Source organism: Mustela nigripes, chromosome 1, assembly GCF_022355385.1.
Source record: "Mustela nigripes isolate SB6536 chromosome 1, MUSNIG.SB6536, whole genome shotgun sequence".
Lineage (NCBI taxonomy): Eukaryota > Metazoa > Chordata > Mammalia > Carnivora > Mustelidae > Mustela > Mustela nigripes.
The window spans coordinates 19,543,562-19,549,561 of NC_081557.1; the positions used below are offsets into that span (position 1 = coordinate 19,543,562).

The 6,000-nt window shown below is 46.0% G+C and overlaps 1 protein-coding gene across 4 annotated transcripts in view; it reads right to left on the reverse strand.

Moving 5' to 3' along the window:
• The window catches only part of EHF (ETS homologous factor), a 41,614-nt gene extending 36,732 nt beyond the window's left edge, over nucleotides 1-4,882 (reverse strand). For 2 of the 4 annotated variants that reach the window (XM_059405943.1, XM_059405933.1), the window contains exon 1: nucleotides 4,727-4,878. The gene's annotated coding sequence lies outside the window, so the exon portion shown is untranslated. Of the gene's footprint in view, nucleotides 1-4,726 lie in introns of all 4 variants that reach the window. The other 2 variants (XM_059405923.1, XM_059405950.1) reach the window with 2 other exon arrangements.
• Between the last annotated feature and the right edge of the window lie 1,118 nt (nucleotides 4,883-6,000).

Genomic DNA, 6,000 nt, shown 5'->3' on the forward strand with positions numbered 1-6,000 from the left:
AGACAGAACAAATCTCGTGAGCGGTCATCATGAAGACTGCACCGAAAATAGCCTTCACCTTCCAGACCTCACTAACCTCATCTATTGTTGGTCCTCCTGAGGGAGTATTTTCAAAGGTTCCTGAGAGGGATCACAAAATAATCTCTACAAGACAACCGTATTCTCCAAACTCCGTTGTCATATACAAAACATAGAAAGCCCTCTCTGTATTCCATGAAAGACCCAATAGGCTCTTAGAAGACGTTTGTATCAAGTTGAGAAAGGACAGGCAAGCTGGCAGAAACTCCTCTTATCCACGGTTGACCCAATGAGACCCAGCCCCCAAGACTGTTTGTGGTGTGACCATGATACAGAGTGAGGGGGAAGTGACAAAAGATGTAATTTTAAGGTCACCACAATCACAACAACTTCAAAAAAAAAGTGGGCATCTAGATGAGGTCAGGCAAAAGTAAAAATAAGCAGCTATGGTAAAATAATGGGGTTAATGAGGAGGTGTCTAAAATATTATGATAAGCATTTGGTTCCTTTTTATTTTTTGGCTTTGTTTTCCTCAGAAAACATGTTTTAAATAAATAGGTAGATACTCTAAATAATGTTGAAGATGCTTCTAAGAAAGACAGAGATGGAGGCTCTAAGGGTCTGGCTGTGCAGGAAGACAGGAAGAGGAGAGATAATGTGAATCCAATGAACCAGAACAGGGTGCCCAGCCCACAAAACAAACCGAAGACAGAATGTGGTTAGGTGCTAGCGAAATGAATTTTTAAAGGAATATTTTACAGGGTATCTCTTTCAAAACAAGACCAATTAACCCCCCTGGAGTCTCCTTAAATGGGCCACCCTGTTGCCAGGTCTGGTTACTTCAGATTCAGGCTGAGGCCCTCTGAGAACACCAAGTCTCCAGGGGGGGCTGTCCAGCAGCTGGGCCAGCCATGCTCTCCTTTTGCTTGCGTCTCGGCTCCCCTCTAGGAGATGGGAGTCCATCTCTGGCCAATCATCGCTGGGCAGCCAGTCAAGCAAGCTGATCAGCACCCCACAAACGGAGTGGGCTCCTCTGGGTGCCCGAATGTTTTCAGCGGGCTACTCTGGTGTCCTACAGAAGACAGCATCAGAGCACCCCGTGGCCACGTGCTTTGGTCCACTTGCACACCCACACCCACCTCGGATGCCCGAGGCACACTGATAGAGATGAGACGTTGTCACGCAAGCAGACGCTGACACCCTTAATGAAGACTCCAGGAATCTGGGCTTCGTACCTCCCCCAGGGAGATCCCTTCAGCCAAGTTCCGAAGACCTTAAGGAAGGGCTCCCACTGACCTTCTTGCCTGTATCATCCTTACCAGGGTATCCCCCAGCCCTTCTCAGCTGCTGCAGACTCAAGCAACACCTGCTGACTGCTAGGCTTAACCTGCCTTCTCCCAGCATCAGTATCTGAAGGTGGAAACAGATCTTTAAAATAATCAGGTTCAAATGCCTTTGTCCGGACGAAGGAACTAAAGCCCAGAGAGGTGGAGTGTGCTGCCCTGGGCACCCGGCTTTGCCAGGACTAGAAAACCAGGTCTCCTGATTGGCAGGTCTCCTGACTGGCAGTCTGGTGGACTGCCTTATGCACACTCCACTCCCATCATTCCAAAAGTCTGAAATTCTTTGGGGGAAAATTCTTGAAGAAATATCTTTTTTTTTTTTACCTTCCCCTCTGCAGCCCGATACATTTTATATCAAATAACTCTGAGGGATCCATGGAAATTTCTACTCTAGCACCTCTCAGCATCTGACATTAATGTCATTTGGCTTGAACATACACCTCACCCTAATATCAGCTGCTGTGGGAGCCAATATCTCCACTGCATTATTTGTTCCCTGCACACCCCAGTAAGTTGGTCTTTTAAAACCCCATCAAACGAAACAAGCATGATAGTCACCTATGTCTAGCGAGAGCCCAATCACCTGCATCTTAAAACAGATCATATTATTTAAAATCATATTACTAAAAATAAGACAAGAAAACACTAAATAAAATTTATTATCGTCCTCATCTCTTCCCTTGTTCGGCAACAGATTTAAGACAACACTGGCAAGATTGTGCCTGACGTCCTCCCTCTGTCTTCGGAGGGCAACTCCCTACCTCAGACTCAGTTTACTCAAGCTGAAAGCCTCGACGCGGCATCAGTTACCTGGTAACAAACCAGGGTGGCAACACGCAGTCTCTAAACACAGAGCCCAAGGTGGACTCCATGCCTCCTGACCAGAGCCCCACCCAAGCAGGAATGACTATCACTTCAGTTTTACCAGAAAGAGATCTCAAACTAGGGAAATGGGCTGAAAGAGCCACCAAAAGGTGTCACTGATATCAAGTTCCAAGTTCACATTTGGTTTCCTACAACCGTGGCGTTACTCCTCAAATGTGTTAGCCGGTTCTGCCATGATTTTCTTGGTATCCCCCTCACCCCACCGCGCAGAGTTCTCTGAAAATCACATCTGTTGGAAAGGAGGTAGAGAGGCCTCCACCTGGAGAAAGAGGAACAGAGTGGAGGGCTTCCAAATGATTTGTTTAACCTTTTCTGTCTGTGTCTGATGCTTTGGCATCGAGCAGAGGCAGTCTAAAGGATACAGCCCAGGGCTAAAATTCCATAATTTGCGGAGCAGAGGGAGAATGAGAAGAATATAAAACATTACAAGAGTCCAGAAAGCTAAATTCTACTTCCTAGAAGTGAACTTTGGCCCAAAGCACTCACATTCTGACCTGCGACCCAATCTGAGTTTCTTCCACTTTCCAATTAGCTAATTGAATACAGTTGAGTAAATATTTTAACCTCTCAATTTCCTTTTTGTCTCAGCGTCTCAAGGGTCAAAAAGATATTGAAAGAGGTAATTTAATGGGAGCCGAAAGGGCATGGAACCATTAAGTGTGAATGTAGGGCTTCTCAGAGGTCTAGAAAGATCCAAGACATTTCCGTTTGGGGGAGCTTACAATATATTAAAAAATGGAGCAAAACTATCAAAAACTTGTTGTTTGAATTTAACAAACAGATGCTTTCTAACACGAAAGGACAAATAGAATTGAATTTGCAATCTTCCATACATACAAGGCCTGAATCAAATTCCTTGCTCTGCCCACAGTCATTCTAGAAGGGGCCTAATGCTGCCATCCTGAACAGCAATGCAAGAGAACCTACAACAGTCATGCCCTCCAAGTTATTTTCTTTTAAAACACTTCTATAAAATACTTCAAAAACATGAAGAAGGATTGTCTCCATTATATTTGTTATTTTTTCCGTTGTGATCACAGACTTCCCAGGGACCCTCATTTCAGGTTCCCATGGTTTTTCACATCCATCCACACCAGTCATCAGCAGTTGGTGTAGAAATGACGGTCCTACGCCACGCTGGATTATAAGAACACAGAATGGATGACTTATTTCATAGTCTCAGAATGCTTCATCTCCAAAAGAGGACAAGTGAAGCCTTCTGTCAACTTCAAATACAGCTGTTAAAATTACTCTTGAAATCTCTGAAGAGCCTTTTTCTGGTGGGACATCTTACCCATGAAGTGCTTCCTAATGACCTCATCCTCCCTGGAAATCAACACGTCCCTTGACCTCAATGGCGTTAATGCGTGGCCACTTACGGTTCTTGTCTACCCTTTTACACACTGAAAGTCTCTATCTGAAGACGTCTTCACACCCATGCCTGCAGAACCAATTCCTGAATTAGTCCTCCCATCGGAAAGTTCTCAATCCAAAATCCCCCACTTTCTCCCTGTGACTGAAGTCAGCGCAGATGACTAGCAGAGACACCTGTGAACATAGATGCACGGGGTCTCCCAGTTCATCTTAGAAAGACACAACCTTCCACAAAACTCAAAGGCAGGCAGTGAAAATGTTACTTTCCTGACTCGATGTTGTTATTTACTCCCAAGGTAAGTCCACACTGTTCCCAGTTCTACCCACATTGAGACCAACGACACTTCCCTTTGGTGGTCAAACAAATGAAAAGAGTCCCTGTTTTGGAAGGCATTTGGTGCTGCTGACGCACGTCCGCCTGTCCGGTGTTAGTAGCCCATGATGGCACAAACGAAGGGTTAGTCTGTCCCCTTGCAATGTGGCAAAATCCTTTGTCATTTTTTCTGAAAAGAGCCATTTTTAAGTGTTCCGCTCTCCCCAGGGTCCTCGCCTCCTTGGGCTGCCTGACCACTGTTTCCAGTGTGAGTGCCTACGCCACCACCCGTTTCCAGCCATTTTCCAACAACAGATTACACCAAAGACAAATCTGCCTTTCTCTCTGACCGATGAGTCAGAAAAACTACCAAGAGAAGACGTCTCTAGAAAGTGAGAACATGTGCTCTGAGCCCCAATGGCTATTCAGCCAACCCCGTGTTTCACTGAGTTATCGCACAGTCACCTGTCCCTGTCTGTTTCAGAACTCAACCCAGGGACACGGCTTTGCCACGCAGAGAGAGGGAAACCAGGGAGCTCTTTAAATTTGTGGTGGTTGGAAGTCCAGACTCAATGTAGCATATTCACAGATAATATCCGAAGAAGCCCAGCTGCCTCCCAAAATAAGACTCCAACCGGCCCCAGTGAGGTAAGCACAGGTGAGGCGAGCTGCACTTCCTGCCAGCTGCCTCCGGGAGCCTGTTTTATTTTCATCTGATTCAAGGCAGCCTGCCCTTTCCACTCAGGTGTTTGAATTCCAGGTTCCAAAGAAGGTTTAAAAATAAAAGACTTACCTCATTTACCTAAAGATTCTGGGTGGGAAATCCAATAGCTGTGGCTAATGGAGGGGAGGCAGCAGCACGCACGCCAGCTCCCACGGGGACAGGGAACCACAGGTGTTATCACGTCTGAGCCCTCATCAGAGTGAAGATAAATGCATATGACAATAATTTTAAATCATTTTGTAGGATGTTAAGCAATAAGCCACCAACCGGGAATTCCCTAAGTCACTTCCCCCTCTTCTGATTGGCTGCTGGGCTCTTTAAAAAAATAAAATAAAGGATTACAAACATTGGCTCATTTGCATTTGGCCAACTCACACGTTAGTGTTCAAACAAAACAGGTCTAACCAGGTTATGCCTGTGTCTCAAGAACAGAGAGACGACCTGTTAATGGATGAGGAATTGATTTGGTGGTGACTGTTCTTTTCAGCTTAGAGACTGTTTCGGGTGAAAAGCATCATGCTAGCCCTCCAAAGACACCGTCTCCCCCCAGACACGTAGAAACGAACTAAGTAGAGGTTCAAACATGGAGGATATATATGATGGTACTGGGGAGTGGGGGCCCTCTTAAACACCTGTCTCGTGTACTAATCTGTATTTAGTCAACTCTACTTTGGTATTAAGACCTGTGTCCTGGCTGTGCAGGTATCAGGGTCTGATGGGGCTCTCCCCAGGCGCCATGATGACGTCTTTGACAGAGACACTTGGCAATGTCGATGGACTTGGAAAAGTCACGCTCCCCCCGACCCCAGCTCCAGATAAGAGCTTTGGGAAATCTGAAGAAAGAGTCCTGAGAGGGAGGGTCCACTCTGAGCTATTCAGGCGGAACAGTCAACCCTCAAGGGCTGACGATCCAGTTGGAGGATCACCCAGCTTCTTTATCCCTTCTTGACACTTAACATGGTTTTTTTTACGTTGACACTCCCTATAGGAAGGAACTAGAGAGAAAAAGAGCTGAAACTGGAAATAAAACAAAACAGTGTGGACAATGGGGCGCCTGGGTGGCTCAGTGCGTTAAAGCCTCTGCCTTCAGCTCAGGTCATGATCCCAGGGTCCTGGGATCGAGCCCTGCATCGGGCTCTCTGCTCAGTGGGGAGCCTATTTCCCCCTCTCTCTTTCTGCCTGCCTCTCTGCCTACTTGTGATCTCTGTCTATCAAATTAATAAATTAAAAAAAAAAATCTTTAAAGAAAAGAAAACAGTGTGGACAAGAACTATACAGTCCCAGTCTCTACACGGGGGTATCCTGGAGAGGATCCATGAATTTCAAGTGCCCTGGCAACTGCC